Here is a 14,807-nt window from a genome sequence, read left to right on the forward strand (position 1 = left end):
ATCGAACTATAAAATGTTTAAGCTTTTATGTAAAAGCCTTATAGAACTATGCAGAAAAAAGATAACCGTACAAATGCAAAAAGAAATAAGCAGAGGAATGTTCTAGTAAATGTTCATCAATAAGGAAAAGATTTTCCTAAAGAAATTATGGTATAAGTATCATATACATACACACACACAATAGGCATTGGACATTTTGACACAAATTTATACCTATTGACATAGATGTTATTTGTAGTGACAGAATACTTCCCCCTCTCTTGTTTCCTTCATGAAGAGGGATGTTTAATCTGATTAGAGGATAACCCAGCCCACCGGAAGAGCAGGTCCCACCTTAGAATGAGGAAAAAATGAGCTGCGGGGAAGGCTGGAAGAAGGGAGAGTGGCAGGTCTGTCCCTTCCAACCCCAGGGGACTGTGGAAGGAAGAAGGGCCTGTAGGAGAGAGGTCAGAATGTAGTGACCTATGCTCTGACCACTGAACTCCAGGCCAAAGTCTTGGAGGCAGAGAGGAAGGTTTGGTAGATTGAGAGGGATGCCAAGAAACAAGTATTGTTTTCCTACCTCTTGTTTGGGCTCCTGGGAGGATCCTGTTTGTGCAAGGCAGCCCAAGACAATATGGGATGGCTCCAGGCCAGCAAAGAGGATCAAATAGTGTGGTCAGGTAGGAAGGGTTTGCTTAGCACTGGTAAGTCTTTCTTGGCTCCTATATTGTATACGAGGACCAGGAAGTTCATGCGTATCATTTTAGGGACAAGCAAGATCTACGTTGAGAGGTAGGGGTCAAGTCACGAGGACCACAATGGCAAAAATACAGATGACCTTGAATCAGAGTCTGCAGGGTATCTAGCCTTGGCCAAGTTATCATTTGAAGCATATGGAAGATCTCAGAGAGATTGACAGAGATAGAAAGAGATGATGCAGGGTCTGGTCAGCTAAGCAAAACCACCAGACCTAAATCAAGCTGCAACTGGTTACATCAACTGGCGGGTTTTAGCTGCAGATGTCAGCAGAACTCCTAGTGACAAGACTGATAACCACAGAGCTGCAGACACCAGCCACTTTTTTTACCTAAATATAAGTCAGAGCTCCGTCTTAACCCCTAGGGCCACAAGGTAACGCAAACCCTTTATACATCCAAAAAACATGTTGGAAAAGACAAGGGGGAACTCAAGGAATTATGAAAAACTGACATATTAAAAGATTCTTTAAATTACTCTATTGGGCCAAATTGGACTAATATTTAGTTTCTTGCCCTCTGCCATCCAAATGCTGGAAGGATGGAATGGAGTCAAAGAATTCATAGAGAATATTAAAGTTACAGGAATAAAAAGTTGTTATACATCATGATACATCTGAGTGTGATTCCATGTAAAATAAACAGTGGGTAAACTCACAATTCAAAGCATATTCGTTTATATAAATGAATTTTGTAAACCTAGATATAAATGTCTTTTTAGTAACACTTATACTCTTACGTAGACTCAGTGACTATCACCAAGAGTGTTCTTTTATAATATACACATTTTAAAGCTATATATGAATATATATACATTTAATTATGTTGACGTGTGATCATCGTAGCCTTTTCCTATCACTGGTAAGATGGGTATTGCAGCCTCAGTCATTTTGTGCACATTCCAGGAAAAAGGGAAAAAAAATGGAAGGAGAACTAGCATATCTCATCACCCAGAACTAAGTCATCTTTCCACTCTTAGCTGAAAGAAGTTTAGAAAAGCCTAAACAATAACAGAAGTTAAGTTGCCAATGTTGGAGTGCAAATGTTGGAGTGATCAAATCTATGGAATTTTCCACAGGCCACCTCATTGCAAAGTCAACATTTGTCAGTTATCGATTTTTTGCCTCTCAGCTTGAAGTCTACAGTTCTTTGCTTGTTTTGTAAAATTGGCTCTGGACCCATAAACATTTTCCCTTTGCTGGCTAGCACAGCATTAGTCTGAAAATAGAGGGTACTGGAGGGCTGTTTCAAGGAATAGCAGAGGCAGGAGTTTCTCTTCCTGGTTCCAATACGCCTGCTTCATTGTCTCCACGGCATGGCTGGCAGCTATATGCAGGGGATCCAGTGGTTGCCAACCTCTAGTGAGCTTTGCTGTCACCCCAACAGGTAAGTTATCTGTCCCTGTCTGCCAGCACCCCAGTGGGCAGCTTCCTGCTCATCTGGGCTGGCACCCTGGTGGCAAAACAGCTCTGGTCCGTGACATCTCAGAAAACTCCACAATCCAGTAGGCAGCTGCCACATCCTCGCCAATGAGGTCTGAGTCTCATCATTAACGGGTGCGGAGAGGCTCTTCCAAAAACTTTCCTTCGGGGACTTCCCTGACAGTCCAGTGGTTAAGACTCTGTGCTTCCACTGCGGGGGGTGAAGGTTCGATCCCTGGTCCGGGAATTAAGATCCCGCAAGCCACGTGGTGCAGACACACAAAAAACCAAAAAACAAAAACTTTCCTCCTTTCAGTACTCTTCTTTAGGCCTAGAGGTGGTAACTTCTCTCGATATTTACTATTTCCATATTCTTTAGAGTGCTATTTTACCTCTGTTAAAGTTACTCATCTTTTATTAGTTAATAAGTCTTCATATTAAAATTATCTACTTACAACACAGCCAGCACTCAGTGGTGGAGGAGGAATGAAATAAACACAATAGAAACCCCCCATTAGGGAAAAAAAATGGGAAAGAAACAGTAGTTGCTGGTCCAGAGCGAACATCAAATATGCTACACAGCTCCTGTTCGAGGTGGTTTCTTGGGGAGACAAACAGAGTATTCCTGGCCCGTCATCTTCCACGACCACATATGAGATGCGCCTTGGACGGGATGATCTTTCTGTGCAAATTCAGGAGCCTTATGATTGCCTGAGGGTAGCTACGCTGCAGCTGGCCAGGCTGGGATTTCTTTCACAACAAATACCCTTGTCAGTATAGTAGGGGTTTGGGTGTTTCACTTCTGGTCAGTTCCATGAGCAAGTAACCACAATCAAGGATCTTATCTAGACATAGTTTTCAAGCCTAGGGACATACGGTCTTAGATAACAGCTTCTACGCTCTGCTACTCAGTCTTTCAACACCCAGTGCGTCCAGTCAGCCAAAACAATACATTTGTGTGGGAAGATGGCAGTTTGCTAAACTGCCAAATTTTTCTAGCTTGGATTTTATCCTTTAAACATTTAGTTTGGCTGGTTTATAGTCTGGTCCTGATAATTCTGATATATTAAGGCTTTGTGACTCTGTTTCCACTATCTTTTTCTTTGTTGTTTTGCTGCTTCTCATCTCACTCATGGTGTCTTGCTTTCCTAAATCCCTGGTACTTTCACTGTGCATGACGTTGCATTTGAAAAATGATTTGTAAGAATAATTTTAGGCCTAGAATTATGGCATCTTCTCTCTGAGAGGCTCTTCATATGCTTCTGTCAGGTTCCTGGGACACTATTAGTCTAGGAGCTCCTAAGTTCAAGTGCAAGACTTGAGGTTCCCTGAATCACTCAGATAAATGGCTGTTTGACTTCAAATCTTGCTAGTTTATTTCCATTGTTACTTACTTATTTTAGGGTTATAGCTTTTGGGGATTCTGGATGAAAGAACGGGGGAAGTTAAGCAGAATTCCTACTCTTGGTGGCTCTGACTTAGAATTTGGTTTCCTCCTGGTCCTGCAAGACTGCCAAAAGCACAGTTCTTTTGCAGTCAGGTGGATGTTCTTTCAAATAGGCAGATGCCTTTAAGGCAAGAGCAGGTTTGAGTGTAGACTTACATCTCTGAGTTCTCATCTTCTACTATATTTTGGCCAGTAAATTATTTACCATGTTGATAGTTCTTTGATGCTTAGATGTCATCATGAGGATGGTTGGTCTGAATTAGTCAGCCATTATCAGACAAGATAACATCTCCAATCTGATCTTTGTCTTGGGCTCACATTTGCCAAGGCCTGGGTTTGTCTCCACCTAAGGTCCTAAACCTCATAGCCACTGCTTATAAACACTTCAGTTTGAGGTATAGAAGCAATTGGGTTTTTCAATACCGCAAGTTTCCAAATTATAAAATTCTCATCAAATATAGACTGTACACAGAGAGCACTTCCCTTAGCAAAGCAGTATAACCTTCCATCTCTGCTTGTAGGTTGGCTACTATTAGTCCAAGTTCACCTATTTTTTTCATAGGAATTTGCTCAAAGAGGCAAAGAGAGGGCGCATACACCAAAATTCTGAAATGTACCTACTATTCCAATTAATGTCAAAGACTCGATTGCTAATGATTCGTATCACATGGTGGAGTAGATGGGATCTGAAAAAATCTTTTATACTACATAATAACGGTTTCTAGTCTGACATCAAATGGCCTCCAATAGTTAAATTCCCATTTTAAGTGGTTACTTTTAATACTTTACTTCATTGGCCCTGACCAAGTCACATGGTACCTCCACTGCAAGGAAGTCTAATAAAGTGAGTGTTTAGTTTTCTAGGCCCAACAGCAAAGAAGGCGATTTGTAAGAAGTTCAGAATGGGTTTTAAGTGAGCCTCGTTATGCTATATGTCACAGTTGAAATATAACTGATACAACTTGCAATAATTCAAAAGTACAAAGAGGCAGTGCATTTTGATTTAAAAAAAAGAAGACTGAGTTCAAATCTCCAGATCCACCACTACTTAGGTGTGTGAACTTACCCAAGTTACTGAAACCCTGATTTTAGTTTTTCATGTTTAAAATACAATAACATATATCCCCAAAGGGGATCTGTGTGATAGATAACATATAAAACCTCACATGCACAATAGGTGCTTAGTAAACATGATTTACTGTGATTGCAGTCTATTTACTGAGCTGGTCATTGTTTACAATGTCTAAATTTGTCCATATAAAATTTTAGCTTTTTAATTAATTATTACTTTTCTGATTACTACATACTAATCTTTCTCTTATTGTTATTTACTAAAAACACATAGATATGATATACGTACAGCCAGAAATCTTTGATAAATCTGTATAAAGTATTTCTTTTGTTTATGTTTGCACCATATAAGCAACTACTCAGTTATGATTTTTGTCTACGCTGTACATGTGTCTAAAGAGGAAGCTATTATTATCAAGCATGTGTTGAATATTGATGGAGGAGATAATACTCCAGATTCTTAGTGTTTCCATTAGTATTTTCCCACTTAATATTAATTCTGACTTTAAAATAAAGTTGATGAAAGTTCTGGAGAATCCATATGTGATAGCAAAAGGGGGGCAAATACCAGCACTGCTTACTGATTTTTTCACTCTAGTAGCTCCAGCTTTGCTTTTGCAGGGCTGCGCATGCTACCAGTCTGAAAGGACATGCTGATTTCCTTCATGTTTCTATTTCTTTGTTAATTAAAGCACAATTGGAAATCTGCTGCCTAGCAAGCTTTATGTATTAAAAAGTCTTCAACTCCAAGGAAGTAGAAATCTAGTGCTGTGTTTCCCTGATGCAGAATGTTAAGCAATCTCAATGTTCTTCAGTTTTGTCATTAGCCTGATGCATTTGTTGACTCTGCACGATTTCCTGCCAGAGCAAGATTACTTAAAGACAATAAGGGTGGCCATATTGAGTCTCCCAGATAACCATTATAAGGATGAGAGACTAGGTTCAAATCTTTTGAATTCAGTTTCCTAAAAACTAGATGCATATTGATAAAAATGACTCAAGGTTTTGTTTTTTGGCTTTATCCTTGAAAACAAATGCAAATTAGCAGATTACAAAGACAGCATTTAACACAAATATTGAAATAAATATTTTGAAACAGCAGGCTGTTAGTTCTGGATGGTGACTACCGTCACTGGGAATAGACACTGACACTTTAACAGGAAATATTGAGGGAGGAACTGTAAATTTTAAGACCTAAGAGAATTTCTCATAGTTGAACTGGAAGTTGTTCACACAAAAATAATAGCAAAGGACAAAGGACAGAAAGCCAGAGTTTAATACGCTCAGTTAAGCACATGGGTATATGGATTCCAGAATAACCAAGGAGACCAAGCATGCGGCCCAGTTCATGCCAATATGGGAGAGCTGCCTAGGGCTCTTAGACGGCCCGGAGGTTGTTCTCATACATGTGTTGCTTCATCAGCCCTATCCAGATCAGAAAGAGCTGAAAATGCAGTTAACAGACTTTGACGTCTCCAATTTGGCATTTTGGTAAGCATGTCGATGAATACAAGGCCTCTTAAATATAATATTAGAATTGTAATAATGGTCATATTAATGATAAATACATTAGTCATCCTCCAATACTAGTGATTTCTGGGGGTGTTGCCACTCTGAGATAACCTTTTCTAACTATGGGAATATAAAACAACCTTTATGCATCAGGAGTATATACAAGGTATTTCAAAAATATCTTTTAGTATTACGAATATTTTTTTAAAATTTCATAATAGTTAAATTCAGAGCACTTTTAACTTTAGAGTTTTAAATACATAATTATAATGTGTATATACAAAATATTTACACGTATTATCATATCTGTCTTGGTCATGGTAAATGATACTTTAATACCATATACTTATGGAATATGTATACGGAATATGGAATATTCCTTATTCCTTATAAGATTAGTCTTATTTAAATTTTCCTAGCACCTTTATGGAATTCAAAGTGCTTTGAGTTTTGTGGCAAATAAATATACAGATTTGTTTTCTTTTAAATATATTTATTACCATATGAAGCAAATGATCTCAGATTTAAAGAGAATTGGGAATCTCCTAGTTTGTCAACAAATGCAGAGATTCTTTCTACACAAAGGTCTACCTGACACTTCAGATGAATCCTTCTGTTGGAATATTTTGTAGCTCACAAGTCAGCCTATCACTGAGTAGTATTGAATTATTGGAAATATATTTTTCATGTTGAACACAAATCTACCCATTTGCCTTAATTTTTTCCCTTTTTATAAATGTAGTGCATGACAGTTCTTTAAAATTTGAAGACTGACATCATGCCTTCATTTAGGCTGCTGTTTTCCAGTCTCAGAATTCCAACTCTTTATGATTTCTAAGTCCCTTAAATTCCTGGTTGTTTTCTGTTGGATGTAGATTTTTGAGTCAATATTCATCATAAATAGTGACACCCAGAATTTAACACTATGCATCAAACATAGTCCAACTGAGAAACTTTTATTTCCTATGATCTTTCTACCATTTCATTCATTTTGAAATGAATTAAAATAGTATTAAAATAGTATAATATACTGGAAAGAGCACCATTTATGAGGTCATAACATCTAGAATCCCATCTCAGTTCTGCCACAATTTAGCAGTTTAACCTTGGGCTACACAGCTACAATGGCCACACACTTTTGTGTGTTTCTTTAACACATACGTGCAGAGAATGGCGGCATCCAGGTTTTGATTACTTAGGTGAGGGATCAAAGGTGCATTCTCTGAAGGAACTGAGAGAAAAGGAATAGGACTCAGAGTGGAAATTTGTAGGTGTGAAGCACAAGTCCCTTCTTTCACCATTCACCCAAATGCAGCTACAGCATCTTCTCCCTCAACAGAGTATCAGAAATTTCTTCTTTGGAGAAACTAAATAGCCTATAAGAAAGACTTCCACATACTGGCATTTGGGCATCCCCCCAGTGAAAAGGGTCAGCTCCTTTGTCCGATCACTTTAAAAGCAACCGAAGCCTGCCAATCAACAAAACCTGCTTATGTATGTACACACCCAAACTGGCACTTCAGTTCCTCATGTGCATGTGTAAACAAACAGCTGAAGGTCACCAGGTGCGTGAGGAAAGGCTCCAACTTAAAAGGAGAGATGATAATAACCAATTGAAAAAAAAAAAAACCAAAAAACACCCTGGAGGAAATCAGTATCACAGAGACTAAACAAAAGTTATCCTCTGAACTTGAATTATTATCAGTGCTGATTATTTTTCATTTGCCACACCTCCAATCCATTCTACACACTTGCACTGGGACTAAGCCCTACAAATTGTTTTACAGATGGGTTTAGTCTAACAGAACACTAGCATTCAGGAGGAAGAAGTTGCGGGTATTTCTTCCTCATTCCTCTCTCTTCTTTGATGCCACACACCTCTGGCAATAACTGAATTCCTCTACAAGTATAGGTCATGGCCAGGGGTCGGGGGCTCTCACTTCTCCTTGGCTCTCACTGTAGCCATTAATGTTATTCCTTCCCCTTAACTCTTCTACCCTGGTAGTAGCAACATCGCACTGTTGATGGTCTCTGGATGCCAAAACCTCTCTTGCTGAGCCCTTAACCCTGTGCACATCTCTGCAATTACCCTTTCATTTAACTCTCTTTATTTGAGGAATAAATCCTGAGGTGGATTCTGCTTCCTGCCAAGACCCTTTCTGCTCCAGTATTTTAGAGAAATATGAGATATTTTATTAATAAGAACAGAAGGCTACAAAAAAGAAATGATCATAACAGTAGAAATATTTCATGAAAGTTAAAAATTATTGCTAAAATAAAAATTTCAGTAGAAGGGTAGGAAGGAAGTCTCTCACAAAAGTAGAATGGGAGGATAAAGGCCCAGGGTAAAGAAAGGGACAGAAAAGCATAAGAGACTCCCCACGTAACTTCTGGAGGTCCATCATCCAGCCAATGAAAGAAAAAAGAATAAAAGAAAATAGAAACAAGGAAATTATCACAGAAATAATATAAGAAAATACTGGAGAAGTAAAGTATCCACTGATGCTCAGAACAATGGAAGCAAATAAAAGTCATAGAAGTCATAAAATTGAGAAATTTCAAAAACTTCAGGAAAAAAATTCAAAACATCCTTTAATGACCTACAAATGGACCATTGGATCCTCCAACATGTTCATACCAAGGCCACACCTTTTCCAGGTCACTTCCAGCCAATGGTTGAGAATGATGGGGTACTAAGGCAGGATCATTCTGGCAAGACAGCAGACTCCTCCAGAGGGTAACTTTGGCTTGAGGACAAGCCATCAGCCTTTCTTGAAAACGTGCTGCAATCCCAGTCTCTCCCCAATTTTTCTTCCTTCTGTCTCTTCATAGGTGTCAGACTTGGGCTACAGACTGAAGGTTTTCCCCACCTCGTCCTGCTTCTTCCCCCCAATAAACTTCTTGCACATCTAATTCCATCTTAGCATCTGTTTCTTGGTGAACTTGAACTAACACACATTGAAAAAGGAAAAAAAAATAGATCACTTTCAAAGAGAGGAGAAACAGAATAGTGAGTATTTAGCAATTTTGAATGTTAAAAATAAGGGAGCAACTCCTTCAAAATTCTAAGGGAAAATAATTTGCAACCTAGAATGTTATATGCAGCCAAGCTACTAATCAAATTTCAGGATAGAATAAGACACATTTAAAACAAGCAAAGACTCCAAAAATTGCCTTCCATGATCATAATTATAGCAGTTGCTCCAGGAAAAACAAGGAAATAAATCGTGAAAAGGTAACACAGATCCACAGAATAGTGAGTCCAGCCCAGGAGAAAGGAAGTTAAGAAATGTCTTCTCAAGAAGAAATCTTTATTGTGTCTAGAGAAAATGCAGTCTGTTTGGAGCAGGACGAAGGGGAGGCCAAAGAGGGCATGCTCCAGAGGAAAGGGGGACTTAATTGGATTTCCTACTAAGATAGAATAACTGGAAAATAATTAATGGCATATATAATTTGCATATAAGACAAGAGGAAAAAGTAAGGAAGATAGAAATTAACCAAAACAGGAATAAAGTAAATATACTCATCCTACATTAATTACTTTTGTAAGGAACCCTATTTCCATAATCACAAAAATGTAAATACTGATATAGATTCATCTAAAAAGAGATACAAGTGGAGGTGAGAAGTATAAGAGAGTTAAATCCTCCTCTACCATATTACATACAACTAATTTAAAAGATCTGAGGTGTAAAATCAGGCAATATCAGATCAGCATATAGTTTAGAAACATTCAGTGAGTACAAGAAGAAATAGCGGGACTTCCCTGGTGGCGCAGTGGTTAAGAATCCGCCTGCCAATGCAGAGGACACGGGTTCGAGCCCTGGTCCGGGAAAATCCCACATGCTGCAAAGCAACTAAGCCCGTGCACCACAACTACTGAGCCTGCACTCTACAGCCCGTGAGCCACAACTACTGAGCCCACGTGCTGCAACTACTGAAGCCCACGCACCTAGAGCCCATGCTCCACAACAAGACAATAAGTCACCGCAATGAGAAGCCCGTGCACCACAACGAAGAGTAGCCCCTGCTCGCCGCAACTAGAGAAAGCCCACACGCAGAAACGAAGGCCCAACGCAGCCACAAATAAATAAATAAATAAATTTATAAAAAATAAAAGAAGAAGAAGAAATAGCTAAGAGAAGAAAGTGGTAACCATTAGGGACTGGGTAAAATAATGTGGTAAGGTGATTCTTTTATCTAATATAAAACATTTGTTAATAGGTAATATATTTAACAATATGCATATGTTATGTTGATATATATTCTTCTTTACCATAAAATGGTAAAAGAATTCTAAATTAAAAAAGAAAACTCTAAGTTTGTGTTTTCATTGATTGTCTCTTTCCCAACTTTGTACTATGTTCTATTCTTTGCTTTTCCTTCGAGCTCTCTGAAAGACTGTTTTTAGACATGGTTTAATGTCACAAAATACTGACGACTTATATTGTACTTGGCAATTAATGTTTCTATAAACTAAAAACATATATATATACAACCTAATTCATGAAATTTTATATCTGTTTGCTTCCTTTGAATTAAAAATAGCCTCATATAAAACTGAATGTTAATTCTGTAATATCATAGGGAAGTATATATTTACAAATATTGGCTCTCTTTTTTTCTATCTTGTCCTTGATAATAATAGCTGCTATTTGAAGAATGTCAATTATATGCTCAGTGTTTCCTATACTGCATGCCTCACAAAAATTCTGCAAAGTAAATATTGCTGCTCCAAAGTGTACAGATGAAGAACCCTAATTTCTGTAAGATTAAGTAACTAGTTCAAGGTTACAAAACTAGAGAGTAGCAGAACCATGATTTTAATCCACGTTGATCTGAGTCCAAAGTTAGTGTTCTTGACCACTCATTCTTGAATTTGTCAGCTTAAAGCTTTCATGATGTAACCAAGAGAAATAAAAACATACGGCCACACAAAAGCTTGTCCACGAGTGTTCATAGCACCATCATTCATAATAGGCAAAAAGCAGAAACAACTCAAATGTTCATCAACTGGTAAATGGATAAATAACATGTGGCTTATCCATAAAATGGAATATTAATTGGTAGGAAAAAGGAATATAGTACTAATATATGCTACAAAATGGATGAACCTTGAAAACATAGGGCTAAGGGAAAGAAATCAGTCACAAAAGACCACATATTATAAGATTCAATTTACGTGCAACGTCCAGAATAGGCAAATCTACAGAGACAGAAAGTAGATTAGGGGTTGCCTAGGACTGGGCAGGAATGGGAAGAATGGTAGGGGTGGGGGAGTGACTGGAAAGGGTATAAGATTTCTTTTTATGATGATGAAAATGTTTTAAATTGATTGTGAGGATAGTTGTACAACTTTGTGAATTTATCAATGCTAACCTCCACAGAATTGTACATTTTAAATGGATAAACTGTATGGTATGCGAATTACATCTCAATAAAGCTGTTACAGAAAAAACAAAGTAAACAAGTATATCTTTTAAAAAAACTTTGCTGATGTATGCAAAGATAGGTAAAGAATTATACCCATAAAAGTCTTTCTAGCCAAACCAGGGCTACACAAAATCAACATGCTGAAAAACTAATTTGCTTTGATGAATGACAAATGTACACTCAAAACAGACCTACTGTTATGCACTATTAGCAACCAGCAACTACACTGAGGCATTAAATTTGGAGGAATATTACTTTTAGCTTGAATTTCTGTCCAAAAAAGAGTCAGGTTTCTACACTTCAAGCTAATATGCTTTATTAATGCTACTAATCTGTAACTCTGTAGCTAATTTTTAATTTCATTATATAATTTTCTCATTCATAACCTGGGGCAATTTTTGCATATCAAGATAGATATTACAAAGAAACTTGTCTACCAAATGCAAACTCAGCCTTAAATTAATCAATTCCATTTATCTTTGTGATAAGTCCACTCTTGGTTAAAGAATATATTCTTGTGTGTATATATATATATATAAAACTATATATATATAGTTTTTTACTATTAACTTTCTTCTTACTATTAACTATACTATTAACTATAGAATAGATAAACTATTTCTATTAATGAAAGAGCAGATAAGCTAAAGTTAAGCCCAGTGTTGTCTGGCCTTGAATTGTGCAACACAATTCAAGTGCAAAACGTATTCTGATATAAAGTATATTTTACTAATTTATTTTCTGTAAATGATTTTATCCTGTCCAAAGACAGAGGAATGCACTAGATCTTTCATATGTTCTTTGAAATCCAGAAACTATACATTTTAATGCTTGTTGGTATAAGTAATTAGGATACATCATAATTGCTTTGACACAATATTAAAGTTTGAAACATAATCTTGAAAAGACATCACATAAAAATATTGCCTTTCTCTACATCTGCGTCTTTATGCCTGTCCTGCCCCTAGGTTCTTCAGAATCATTTTTTTTTTTTTTTTTTTTTTGAGGACACGGGTAGGGGGTAGGGTAAGCTGGGACGAAGTGAGAGAGTGGCATGGGCTTATAAATACTACCAAATGTAAAATAGATAGCTAGTGGGAAGCAGCTGCATAGCACAGGGAGATCAGATCGGTGCCTTGTGACCACCTAGAGGGGTGGGATAGGGAGGGTGGGAGGGAGATGCAAGAGGGAGGAGATATGGGGATATATGTATATCTATAGCTGATTCACTTTGTTATAAAGCAGAAACGAACACACCATTGTAAAGCAATTATACTCCAATAAAGATGTTAAAAAAAATTGTCTTAAGTTAATGTAAAGTAACTTTTGTCCTAGGCAAATGCTGAAAATCAACATGTTTATTGAACAAATACTATATGCAAGTCACTGTACATGGAAAGTATCCTCTAAGGTGGCCTCCAACAATCCCCACTCCAGAAGTCATCCCCTTGTGTGATCCTCCCCTTTGAGTGTGGGATGAACCTAGTCTCTTGCTTTAAATGAATAGAGTACAGCCAAAGTGATAAGATGTCACTTCTGATATTAGGTTACCAAAAGGATGTGGCTTCCATCTTGGATGTATTCTCCTGTTCTCTGGTTCAGTTGCTCTGAGGGAAGCCAATATCCACATTATAAGCTGTCCTATGGAGAGGTCCACGTGGCAAGAAACTGAGGTATGCCAGTGGCCAATGGCCAGAGGAATTGAGGCCGATGTGAGTGAGCTTAGAAGTGGATCTTCCCCCAGTCGAGCCTCCATATGAGACGGCAGCTCTGGCTGAGAGCCAGATGGCAACCTCATGAGAGACCTTGGCCCAGGCACAGAGCAAAGCCCTCCTAGATTCCTGATAGATAAAATGATGAGATAATAAGTGTGTACTGTTTTAAGCTGCTTTGGGTGGAATTTGTTATGAAGGAAAAGGTAACTAGAGTCCTAGGTAACATGATTCCAATGATTTTCAGTGGAAAATAGGATAAAGAAACATGAAGAAACAATCCAAACAAATCTGTTGCATATTCTTCCGTGAGAAAGAAGAAAACACTTTATTTCAGCAAAATTAATACCCTAATAGATATTTTTTAAATGTACCAGACTATTTAAATATAACTATTATGAAAAATGCAATTGAACATGCATGCCAAAACACAGGTGTAATCATGTCGCTGCTCTCCTTAAAAAGGAAGTCCACTCCAAGCTTTAATATGGTCTAAAATGCCCTGGTAAGTTATGGTCCCTGCTGGATTTATCCCTAGCCAATCCTTCCATCATGTTCCATGCACCATGTTCCTACCACCCCCAGAGCACAGCCCTAGCCTTTCCCCAACACTGTCTTTTTACGATACCCCATTCCAAGATAAAAATAACAACAATGATAATAATAGCAAAGGAACTACAAACAGTCTAGGAATAAATACAAGAACACAGAGGGGGTAAACGATTAGGAAATTAATCACTGATGGAGAATATACACCTGAAAAAAATATGACCTCTAAGAGAGGTAGAAGTAAAAAGAATAAGTCTGTAATATGATAAAGAATACCAGGCTAAACCAAATTGTCAGGGCAGATACACCCGGCTCTCTAGTGGCTAGACATATTCCCAGTAAAATCAGGAACAAAACAAGGATAAATGGAAATATCTGTTGAACAGAAGAAACAGGCCTTTCTAAAACCACCTTCCACATGTTTGTCTCTTTAAGAACCTTCTCCTATTCAGGCATAGGATTTGGATGAAGCAAGTGAGGCCTCTAAAATGTAAAATTTAAGGATACACTCTCAAGGTTGGGGAAGTGCAGGGTCGGCACCTGCATGACCCTGACAGTGAGCACCTCCTTAACTTCTGTGCCTTAACAGTCTCCCTTGCCTCACCCTAGGCTCAGTCCTGCTCAAATTCTCCCTCTTGCATCTTCCACTAGCTCTTTCCTCCTGACAAGCTCAAGTCTGCCATTTACAGATAGCCAGCCCATCAACAGAACTTTGGATTTCTTAGGAAGAAATTAAATAGCAGTCCCTGTGGCCCACATGTTTCTGAGTTTTCCAACTTTTCTCATTAACTAAATCCTATTCCAGCTTCCCCAAATCTTCATTGTTATTTCCAAAGAAATCAACTTTACAAATTCCCCATACTCAATCTCCAAAGACCAGACTCTTTTATACACACAACATATGCGAGAAAGTTAAAAGGGGGGA

General features: G+C 37.9%; 1 protein-coding gene across 1 annotated transcript in view; it reads right to left on the reverse strand.

The window, feature by feature from the left end:
• The window catches only part of SPATA17 (spermatogenesis associated 17), a 191,531-nt gene that overhangs the window by 123,651 nt on the left and 53,073 nt on the right, over positions 1-14,807 (reverse strand). The gene's annotated exons all lie outside the window — the stretch shown is intronic.

The sequence above is a fragment of the Balaenoptera musculus genome, chromosome 1 (genome assembly GCF_009873245.2).
Source record: "Balaenoptera musculus isolate JJ_BM4_2016_0621 chromosome 1, mBalMus1.pri.v3, whole genome shotgun sequence".
Classification (NCBI taxonomy): Eukaryota; Metazoa; Chordata; class Mammalia; order Artiodactyla; family Balaenopteridae; genus Balaenoptera; species Balaenoptera musculus.